The sequence below is a fragment of the Branchiostoma lanceolatum genome, chromosome 3 (genome assembly GCF_035083965.1).
Source record: "Branchiostoma lanceolatum isolate klBraLanc5 chromosome 3, klBraLanc5.hap2, whole genome shotgun sequence".
NCBI classification, from domain to species: domain Eukaryota; kingdom Metazoa; phylum Chordata; class Leptocardii; order Amphioxiformes; family Branchiostomatidae; genus Branchiostoma; species Branchiostoma lanceolatum.
In genome coordinates, this window is record NC_089724.1 from 9,526,275 (window position 1) to 9,537,625 (window position 11,351).

Here is an 11,351-nt window from a genome sequence, read left to right on the forward strand (position 1 = left end):
TCCATGACCTCAAAGAAACCTCCTTTGAAAAATAAGGGGTTTTATGGGATTTGGGACGCTCAGCGGCAACACAGACTCGTGGGAAGGAGGCGTCGGGACATGTAGAGCGTGGAAAACCGTTGGGAATGGAAACTGTGTAAGAGACAGGTGGTTCTAGGAGGGATCGTCGAAAAATATATCTGCATGCTCCTCAACAAGGTTCAACCAGCTTTTCTTTGCAATGTTGTCGCAAAATTTTCTTAAGTGTCTTTCTTATAAAAAAAAAAGCAACCAATCTGACCATGAGCAGATAAAGTTGGTTGATTACCTTTACACAACCAGACCTTGACGAGATGCAACATTTGTATTTTGCACGATCCCTATTCCGCTGCCGAGCGCCTTATCTCTTAACAAGGACGAAAACCTTATAGTTTGATTGTGTCGTCCTGATATCTTCCGGATCGCCTGTGGGAATTTGCACGCTACGCTGCTTTTAAGATGGGGAATTTAGGCAATGAATCAAAATACTCATCTTATACTCAAAGAGTTTACGTATACCATACGCAAGCTTCATTACATACGAGTAGATGGGAGTAAGGACTTTTTTGGGATTGTATATGGGTTGGACGTTGGAGAAATGGCTTCAATCTTTATTCGTTAAGATCAACATTGCAGAAATACATGGACAAAGAATATATATGTATGGTGATGTACCCCTGAATTATGCTGATGTCCTTCAAACTTCCTTCCTTAGACATTTTTTTCTAGGACTAAAAGTAGATGAATCATATGTGCAATCTTTAAGAAAGTTGTGATTGCACGAAAGTTGTAATCCCCTCCGACGTATGCATTACTACTCAGTACTCATGAAGCTATGGTACGCGTTATTTTGTTTTGTCTTGATTGTTATCAATGCTCTCCGGGCGTTGTTTTCTGTCTCAGAATCAGAAATACGATTGCTGTTCACTACAGCCAGTCCAACCCTCACCTTTAACACATCAAACGGTACATTACCGTTCAGTAGAAATCCCCAAGCAGTTCAGGAGCCATTTTAACACTGAAAATGGGAGCTAGGAAAACGTAACGATTTAGCCCCCAACATCTGCTTGGAGATTGTTCAGTAGGGCAACATTGAGCTTATGGTATGCGAAGCCCACAAGTCAGACCCGATGACATAAGTCCTTATCTAAGAACAATGGCGCTTTGAACTCATGGTCGTTGACATGAAAGTAAATCCTTGGATTACATCTAGGTTAAGGATATCTTTGAAGTTACATATGCCTGCGGTCAAAAATGTTCCCGGCGTATTATCTTGTCGGTGTATAAGGTGACATAGCTTCGGGCGGCACATCCGTTTGAGACTCGTTAGAAGCTTTTCACATGTGAGAAGACAGCTACAGGACGCAATAAGACATCGATGATCATTCTAATACACTTCATACACCTTGAAGACACCGTGGTAGAATTTCAAGTATGTGCTTTTCAGCTCGCACCCCTCCCCCTTCCATTTTGGTGGATTTTGAAAATGCGCATGCGCTACAACCACACGATGTTAATAATTGGAAAAGGGATAGAGAAAGGGAAATACAGACAATGGAAGGGGTTCAAATGGCCAATGGACCGAAAGAGAGACGAGAAAATGTTCAGAAGACAGTTCTAGAAATCTTGTCTCCTTTCAAACTCCTTTGGTCCATATACCTGGGAGTAGTTGGTAAATCTAAATTGCAAATGTTCTTGTCGTCATTGGCTGGGATTTTCAAAAAGCCTGATAGATAAAAAATAGTCTACAGGAACTCCGCCGGTCAAAAGACTTCAGATGTCCAGATGATTTAAGATGTCGTTAATGGCCGAAAGGGCAATAGTGCTCACCGACTTCAGTCGCTTTGAATATATAATAGACATCGATCAGTGAACAATCCGATCATTGACCTGTCTCTCGGTACTGCTTCAGGGGACGATCGTTAAGTCAATTAAAGTGCTGATCTGAAGCCCTTACAGTTTGGTCACTGTGGCTAAAATACTAGCCAGGAGAACTAGTCGACATGAGTGAGCATCTTCTGCATCAATGCGTATTTAGTCAGTCTGCATTTTAAGAGGATTAGGTAGTCTGAAATTTTACGAAGCGTGTTTTACCCGTGTTCGTACTACGTGAAGGAATTTGCAAACGCGGACGATTATAATGGCTATCACCAAACTACCACAAAAGATAAAACTACCGTACTTTAATCTTTGATATCTGGGCACCCATTCTAAGGTGGAAGGATCTAAGATCTAGGTATGGTAATACTGCAAGTACACCGTCTATAGAATATTATGGGAACGAAGAAGATCGGACTATTACGGCTCATACCATTTGCCATATGTCACGTATCAACCTACGCATGCGTTTCTTTTGTAAGTGACAATAAACGAATTCAAATACACTTAAAAGTCCGGCGTTGTCAATACTCCTGTCCAGCACTACATGGTTTATTTATTTCGCTACTTTTAGCAAAACTCACAAAGGGTAACGCCTTGTGTCTATTTGAACACCGTAAAGTGGGCGAATAGCAGAGAGTCCCACAACACTGGCTATAACTGGACCGGCTACTTCACAGAAATGCGCGCAATGTAAACGGTCTGAGATGAAAAGTGAAGACATAAAAGAGACACTTCACATGAGGGCGGTCTGTTGACAGCTCCGAGCACGAGTTCTTGACAAACGACCAAACGATGAGGCGTCTTTTCCCCCACATCAAAACGGGAGTTGTGGAAACCGAACCGCCGTTTGTCTCTGTCAACACTGTCGGCGTATTATCGCCCCATTAGGTGACAAAACCTTAACGCAAGAAAAGTGTCAAATGAGGAAACGATGGAAGCGTTTGTATTTGGGTTGTTGGCGTTGTTATCAAGGTTTGTAGAGAAAACTTCCATCATCAACGGATGTTTAAACTTACCTCCCCTTTTAACGGCAGAGAGAATCCACGACGATTGGAGAAAGGGGAACGACATAGAATATATCCAAATTCAATAATCTCGTCTAAAAAATGACTGTTTTCTTTCGTACAAAAGAGTCGAGCAACACTTACCGACGAGTTTGGTCGTTCAGAACGGAAATATGCAGTGCGGGATGGAGAGACAGGTGCCCAGATGTGTGTGTAGACGTGCCTCAAGGTTCAAGATATTGACCTCTGGCCATGTACGTAGTCAAGTGAAGGCGTTCTGACTCTGGGGCGGTACTGCGTGGCCTGACCAGACGCCGAGAGAAAGAGGAACGCAATAACAGCGTTCCTCCGAACAATGCCCTGCCCTCTGTGCAGTGTCACAAAAAAGGGTCGCTTTATTGACACGATCCCACAATACCACGCTCTACCATAGAAATCCGAAAAGGCCGCCATCACAAAGAGAAGTCCTGTTGTTCCTAGCGACCGATGCAAGGCTCCATATTGAAACTGACGTCATCTTGGGCATTAAAGAGGATAAAGATGAGGATTACGAAAAACCCCGGCTTTTCTGCTTGGACAAAATGGTGATCAACCTTTAGTTTTCACATCCACACATTCGCATAGCATGTACCGTATTGCCAACTTCAATTACTTCTGAAACACTCGCACAAGGCGGACCTCTAGAGCTCACCAATGATGGCCTGTTTCCCAAATAACTGTTGCTATGTCTGGAAGGCAAGGAAACAAAGTCCTAGCGGAGATAATCTGTTTGAAAGGAAATTCTATTCCATCCTTTTGAAATTCCCAGTGGGAAGGCCGGTGGACATGTTGCATTCCAGCGAAATCTCCGGATCTTCTTTTCATTACTTGTTCTAAATACGTCAGATTCTATCATGTTCATTTTAACTATTTCTATCGAAACATCATGTTATTGAATTTCTTACAATATTTGAGGAAAATGATCTCAAACTTTGATGATAACAGAAAGTGAAGTCTCGAAAAGAAAGCTGTGTGTAAACAGGTGGTGTTGGAACTATCTGTTTCATCAACATTCTCCAGTCGCCATTTTGTTGCCACAGTATCCTTGGATTATCATTCCTATACCACGTGATTCACGGAAATTATGAAAAAGTTCATTCAACTTTAACAACAATTTTGCCTTGGGCTTCCATACCACTCATGTTGTATACGTACCTTGTGTACCAGGAGCAATACTGGTCTTCAAATATCTTTACCACAACATTCCTAAACCCCTATCTTTCATCATTCAAATTGATGAGAGAGAAAAAAAAAGGAAAATTACCTACCAAATGACAGACATGCATGTCAAGTTTTTTTGTCAACGAATACTCGGTCTGAAATAGTGATACAAAACAACTTGAAGATATTTCATTGACGTCTGGATGATGATGATGGCAATTGGAATTCAGGTCGCAATTATTAACTTAATAATCTCTTTTCATGACATCTTGCTGACTGGATAATAGAATCTCAATAATTGCATCATTTCATAGCAACCCGCTGTGATGCCCAAATGTACTCGAGAAGAGTACTGTTGATAATATCCAACTGGGGACTATAACATCACAGATATATGGCTTAGGGACGCCGTTCTTTTATTGATTGCCTTTATAGTCAGGAACGCTCGTAAAAGGATGTAGGAAACTACCAATAACAATGCTGCTCATTATTGATGTATGGCAAGGTCACAACAGTGTAGAAACCTGTCTAAATAATGTATCTTCTTCGATTACTTGTGTGTGATTCTATATTCCAATCAACTGTGAGGAAAATGGTGTCTTCTATCTCGTTACTATACCTCTGCCATTAAAGTTCGGCACAGATGTACCTTGCATTATAAAAGAATGTTCCGCCTTTTCTTTCAAATTTACGTCCGGCTGTAAAGTGAGTCCCATATTGTGGCTCGCCCATTCGCCCCCCACGCGACTGTACCACAAAACCAAGAAAACACACAAGTCGTGAAACGAAATTGGAAAACGGGCGTCCATAAGCCCTTCTCGTAAAATGCGATTAACTTAATGGACCACTTCCTAACTGCAGACACCTACTTCAAACCATACGCACGAAAGGGGCATGAAGCGCAAGAAAGTGCGTCATCCTAGACCCACAAAATGAGCAGCTCAAATTCTACTTCATCCTTCATAAGCCGATAATGACACGAAAATAAGGGTCGATACAATATCCAAGTCAACAAGCACAATGATAAGTTCTCCATTGTAAAGAAACCTACCTGGTATTACCAAACGTGGTATCTGGAAAGCAGAAGATGCTCCTATTTGGAAGTCACTAAATGGATCTGGCTACATTTCATCGTGGCTACGTCCCCCAACAGACGTCAAAGGATTGTCAGTGTTACAATAGATACAATAACTTACTCTTTACAGGCGTCTGTCAGCAACTCAGGGTATCGGTTAGCGAGGTAATTCCGTCAAAAGCTCTCGGCTTCTCCTGTTCGTAACATGACCCAGAGAGTTAGCTCCTCCAGCGTTAAATACACATCCCTGACATCTGTCCATTCGTCTCCGCACTCTCCCCGAAACCCCCCGTATTCATTTCTATTTGATTCACGTCCGATCGCTTTTAAATTATTCACAGTGCATAGGAACACTTAAGTGGCACGTTGAACCGTGGGATGGCACAATAGCAAACCCACATGGTGACCTCCTTTCTATCCTTGCATTTTGTCAAACTTTGCGTGCTTTAAACTCTAAACAAGTGGCAGTGGGGTTTCAAACCAGCGCGTTAGAAACTATAAGCTTTGTGAAACAGCAATTCCATCCACATGTGCGAGAATTCAATCAAAATATGCCATATTCATAACAACATCGGCCCTTAGTAACAAAGACCCAGCCCTTAAAGCTAAATATAGCTTCATAATAGAAATCCAGTGACTCACTGCTATGCAGAACACTAGTGACATCCCAGGACGGTCCACATCCGTTGCTGGCGCATATTTTTCCATTAGAAACTGGGAAACTCAATGGAGAAGGGGGAGACGCAGTAGGGCCCTGGCACCGCACATCCCGGGTCGCTATTGTTCGGTCCCTACAGGCACAGCTCTCGCCCACCTGCAGGTCCCGGGTCAGACAAAAGTAGCCCCCGGCGACAGGGGCGATCCACCCCGTGTGGGCTCCATGGCGACCTCGGTGCGTTTCAAAGGTGGGAAGTGTCTCCAAGGGGACATCGCGTCGACAGGTGCCTATTACTTGATCCGACGCGAACAGCCGTTAAGAAAAGCCTGGGGTGCAGATACTAGAATATGACCACACAACGGAAATCTAGCTTTAAAGTTGGGGAATAAGAAACAATGAACAATGCTTCGACATAGGGCATTTTTCGAAAACGTTTGGTGCAAATGCCTTGAACTGTGTGGAGTACATCTTTAGCAATATGAAACAGGAACCTGTGTAGAGGAAGAGGAAGGAAAAACTTAAAGAAAGAAATTTAACTTTGCATGTCAAAAGGAACATTTGTGTCGAACAAGTAGGCTATCAGTAGTTTTAATAAAGTACGTTTTAACCTTTGCCCTCAACCTACGGGACACAGACCCATCTGTCGTTTTCCGTGCTACTCAATTCCAGCTATGAATTATAAGGCATTCCTTTTCCCGAACAACATTCATTCATACGCGTAATCTGAGAGAGGGAACTTTCATTCACACGGTCACTCATCATTGATCGTTTTCCTTGTTACTTATTTTCAGCTATGAATAGTAAAGCATTGCTTGTCTTGAACAACATTCATTCATTCAAAGGTGTAATCTGAGCAAGGAAACTTTCATTCACACGTTCACTCATCATTGATAACTTTGAGGTGGAACTCCCGCGTTTTGAGACGCCCCGTCAGAACTGATTAATCAGACCTGCTGCATCATTGTTGGAGCCTCTCCAATATCCACGAGCTGCTCGAACTAATAGCCTGTTTCTGCTTGACCGCTTCACCATCAGATAAATCAGGGGAACCCAACCGCCGATCTAGCCTCTACAAGGCTCCAAAGAACTCTCTCGCAGTCTTGCCAACACTGTGTATCGGCGGTAGACTCTATCAGGCTCCAGAGGTGGCTGCCTGAAGAGTAGAAATTAGCCAAATAGGCAGATAACATGCCAGGCGAATCCTGAGGTGGCAAACTATACTCCAGGCCCGCTAACTCCTCTGGCATGTCATCTGTCTATTTTGCCTATTTCTACTCTTTCCAGCCACGTCTAGAGCCTGGTAGAGGCTACCGCCGATCCACGGTGTTTGGCGACAGGAGAGAGAGTTTACCAGGCACCCAGCCGAGATGGACGGGGCGACACACGCAAGTTGGCGGGAAACATTTGGGAGATCAGGTTTGGGGTCAAAGGGCGCGAACCTGAAGGTGACAGGTCATTTTCAAAGAATGCCTTTGTGCTTCACAAATAGTGTAGCAGTGCAATTCACGTCGTTGATGGGAACAGGCGAAATACTATCTCAGATACAGGAAAAAGAAGCACCTTAGTCACTATTATACATCTTTCATTGAATTGCACGGTCTAATCTTTGTTCTCATTAACGTATAGCTCTGTACATGTACAATGTACGTATAAACTTATGGAAATTTCAGTAAAAGTTTCGATAATGCCATTTCACCATTAGTGTTGATTATGATAAACGACATTAGGGGCATTATCGCTCGACCTTCTCAACCCCGAATTCCTCATGGAGATATAATGTATTAACGATAAGCTAATCTAAAAGCATTTTATCAAAAGAGTGGACATCGCCATTGTACAGGCTGCGTGTGGAGAAAATGGCTATTCTGTTTGCATGAAACGAACCGTGTGTAAAACATCCTTACCAGCTGCGTAGTTTCAATAGATTCTGTACCAGTATAATTGAAATATATATATAGAAAGAACGATAATGAAATGTCATTGTCGTAATTGTGATATTAGGACGAATTAAGATGTTCTGTGCAAATTATGACAATATTATGTATTTTTTGTGAAACACATATTGCGATAAAGTCATGAATTACTTTGCCACTCTATCTGAAATTGTGACTACATATATCTATCTCTAAATGATTTTTTAGATCATCGTTTTCACCTAATGCTCAAACCTACGTTCAAAAACATCCAAAAGATATGAATATTTATGCATACGTTGCACAAACGATCTCCATTGTGACTAAGATCGTATTTCCGTTATGTAGGCAGACAACAATTGGAGTGGAACTGACGCCATATGGACAATGAAAGTGTGTTGGATACAAAAGCGATCGAAATTACATCAACCCTTTAGAACTGAATGAGCTGGAGGGATGTTATACGTATTACTAACCATTTCCTTCGGACAGGAGCAATGCCTGTTCTGGCTCAAAATCAGCCATTCATTCATGTCCTTAATGATTACTCATGATGTGGTTTGCGGTTGGCATTCTTTTAGATTATCTACATATCATCAACCAGTATAAGAAGCTGGATGGGGGATGGGGATCATTTCAACACAAGCATGACAGTGCATACTTTTTGCAGTCTACACCAGGCTCTATAGATCGATGAAAAAAACAGCAGAAATCGGCCAAACAAACAGATAACATGCCAGAGAAGCTAGTCGCATGGCAAAGCATTACAGTTTTTGACCTACTATTTTCAACCGACCTATGGAGTCTGCACATACTTTCTGCATCCTTTTTATCCTCTAAAATCATAGTTGTTATTTCAAGTCGTGTACGACAAACATTCAGACTGTTTTTATGAAGCCTACAAGTCTAAAAATACAACGCAAAGCATGCCTACTGTGCATCCAATTTTCTCAACCTTAGGCCTCGCTAATTCTACCGGACGTCCGGTCTTTCACGGTCACGGCAGTTTTCCTCATGATCAGGTCAAGCATTGGCAGTCAGCTATTGGACCCTAATGGGGCCTTTCAGCAAGTCTAAGCCTTTAACTCCTGAGTAATCTCGCCTTTGATGCCTCATGCCGGTCACTGGGCCTCAATAGGACTGAAATACGGTTTAGGTAGATAACACTTCCTGGACCAGATAAGGGATAAACTCTTCCCAGAGGAGGGCTTCCCTTTGGTATTTATCAAGTCAATTATCATATAAAGGTTTAGACGATGCGGTACAGGCCAGATGATATAGCCAGATTGCATCAAACCACAATCGAAAAGCGGAAAACTTTAAGTCTGCGTTTAAGTGCCACCTGTCGGAATTGATGAGTAGATGCATCCACCCCTCCCGTCGTAATGTTGTCTAGCCAGTTCTCATGACTGTGCTGATCGTTAGAGAAACTTCTCGTGATTTATATCCATATATCAAATTGAAAGAAGTCTTTAAAAGACGATTATTTCATTCTATTAGACGGAAACACTGCGTGGAATGCAAAGGCGATAAACGCAGCCTTTGTCTGATAGCTTCAAATGCAACGGGAACCCGTAAAGAGGGTTTCGGCGGCTGACTCATCCTCCAAAGACTTTCTAACACCGAGATTGGGACGTGCAGCTTTAGTACTGTGTTTGTGTGGGCGGAGTACAGTGGTTTCTCTGGGATGAAGAATGTTCTGGAAAGAAAGTCACTTTCTGTCTGTCATCCAAGATGAATGGTCAGCCTTGTGTGTTTGAACAGTTGCGTTGAAAGCTTCCGGCGGAGGCGGTACTTACTCATATTCTCTTTTGAAGAAACAAGCTCATATCGAACTGGTATCGTAATCGTGAGCCATACATTTGACTCCGTAATCCGTATGAATAAATGTCATATGATATATGACAACAGTGACCATATTTAACGGCAAATCACACCGTGTGACTGTAAATAGAAACTGCACGCTTCACGGTTGTGCCGCTAGGTGCGTGCTTGCACTGAGTAAACACGGAGACGCCAGCGGACCGTACAAAAGGAGGTGGGGTCAATCCAGGCTCGTCAATCCACTCTATCAAAGGTGAGTTAATTATAGACATTGGAGAAAGAGGAACTGTGCTTTCCTTTTACCTCGGAACCTATTAGAAGCCGGTGATTCATTCCTGGCCTCACAAGAACGCTGTATGAAAGAAAACACTGCTGTTGCTGTGCATGTGTCACGTTGCAATCGAGTTAGAGGGCACAAAGCTCAAGATAAGAATATTGAATCTAATCAAAGAAACGATTTTGGAAAGATCCCTAACAAATTAGATATCTATATCACAAACGCCCACAGGAATGTAAATTCGTACGGTGAGCAGGTGAAAGGATTGAATAAGAAAAGGCGCACTGAGTGTTCGAAATCAACGTTCTCTACAGAATACCGAGTTTCAGTGCACTGAGAAAAAAGACGAGATCATAATGCACAGCTACTAGCCTTGACATGCTGGTCTATGTAGAGAAATTTACGGCATGATTGCAGCTTCGAAGCACGCTCCTGTGCAGCAAACAAATTACTCATCGTTTTGGCTGAACTAACCAGATGAATTGTCGCTCTTCAACACTGCAAAGCCGGTGGTTTCAAGGCAAAAATAAGGCCTGGAGCTTTCTGTTGGTCGCCAGTTACATTCAGCGCGAATTGTATTCACGAATCATTCCGAAATTTGATGTAAGAAATACCTTAAATACGTCTTCAAGGTGTCCACTCAGTCCTCGAGATTGCGCCTTTCCCGTGCAGGTGTGGAAGACGAATACGTCACCTCTCAAAGAAAGATACAGCGTCTTGACAGGGTCCTCAAGGTGCCGACTGTTCTCGAACAAGTTCTTGAGTAACTGGTCGACCAAAGAGCGGCGTCTTTGAACCGCTTGAAGAAGGGTATTTGGAGTGTTTTCGGACTCTAGATCCACGAACCGTGGCCTGCCGGCAGCACTATCGCGAATCCAAAAGCCCAGTCACAAGAGCTTCGGCCACCTAGCGGCCTGGCTGTAATAGTGCACCTTATCGTGGTCGTTACCACTGATAGATTTCTTAGAGGGGGGACGAGCGGGTGCAGACAAATACCTGCCTACATGCTCAAGCTTGCCGGGCACAAAAAATGACACATACGTTTTATCAAACAATATTACACTCCGTGCTATCTATCCCCCAAAGTAATTTTAATATTTCCATATGTACATTATGCATTCTGATAAAAATTTTCTTCAACATAAATGTAATAAATAATGGACTAACACAAGAGAAAAAGATATACGAAAAGACCCCCCCCCCCGTCCTAGCAGATGTGGAACAACCAGAAACGCCACAAACTTGAACATGTACAGTTGCACAAATCTGTCAGCGTTTGAAGAGTCCGTCCACTACTGAGTGGGTTTTACACAAAGACCTGTGCCAACTTCTCTCTTTCTCTTCAACAAAGGAGACATTGACGTTAGAGTCAACAGAAGGAGTCGCCTGCCCTGGGCAGGGTATGCCCGCTATTCCATGGTTGTCGCCACTTATTCTCAACCCATTGTGCGCCTCAGAAAGCTTGTGAAGGTGAAAAATATACTTGGGGAACATTTAAACC

General features: G+C 42.8%; 1 protein-coding gene across 5 annotated transcripts in view; it reads right to left on the reverse strand.

Moving 5' to 3' along the window:
- The window catches only part of LOC136430098 (ras association domain-containing protein 10-like), a 32,472-nt gene extending 21,788 nt beyond the window's left edge, over window positions 1-10,684 (reverse strand). Inside the window, exon 1 of one of the 5 annotated variants that reach the window (XM_066420391.1) lies at window positions 10,465-10,684. The gene's annotated coding sequence lies outside the window, so the exon portion shown is untranslated. Of the gene's footprint in view, window positions 1-3,047; window positions 3,295-5,154; window positions 5,237-5,299; window positions 5,492-5,820; window positions 5,983-10,464 lie in introns of those variants that run through there. The other 4 variants (XM_066420388.1, XM_066420387.1, XM_066420392.1 and 1 more) reach the window with 4 other exon arrangements.
- Window positions 10,685-11,351: the final 667 nt, after the last annotated feature.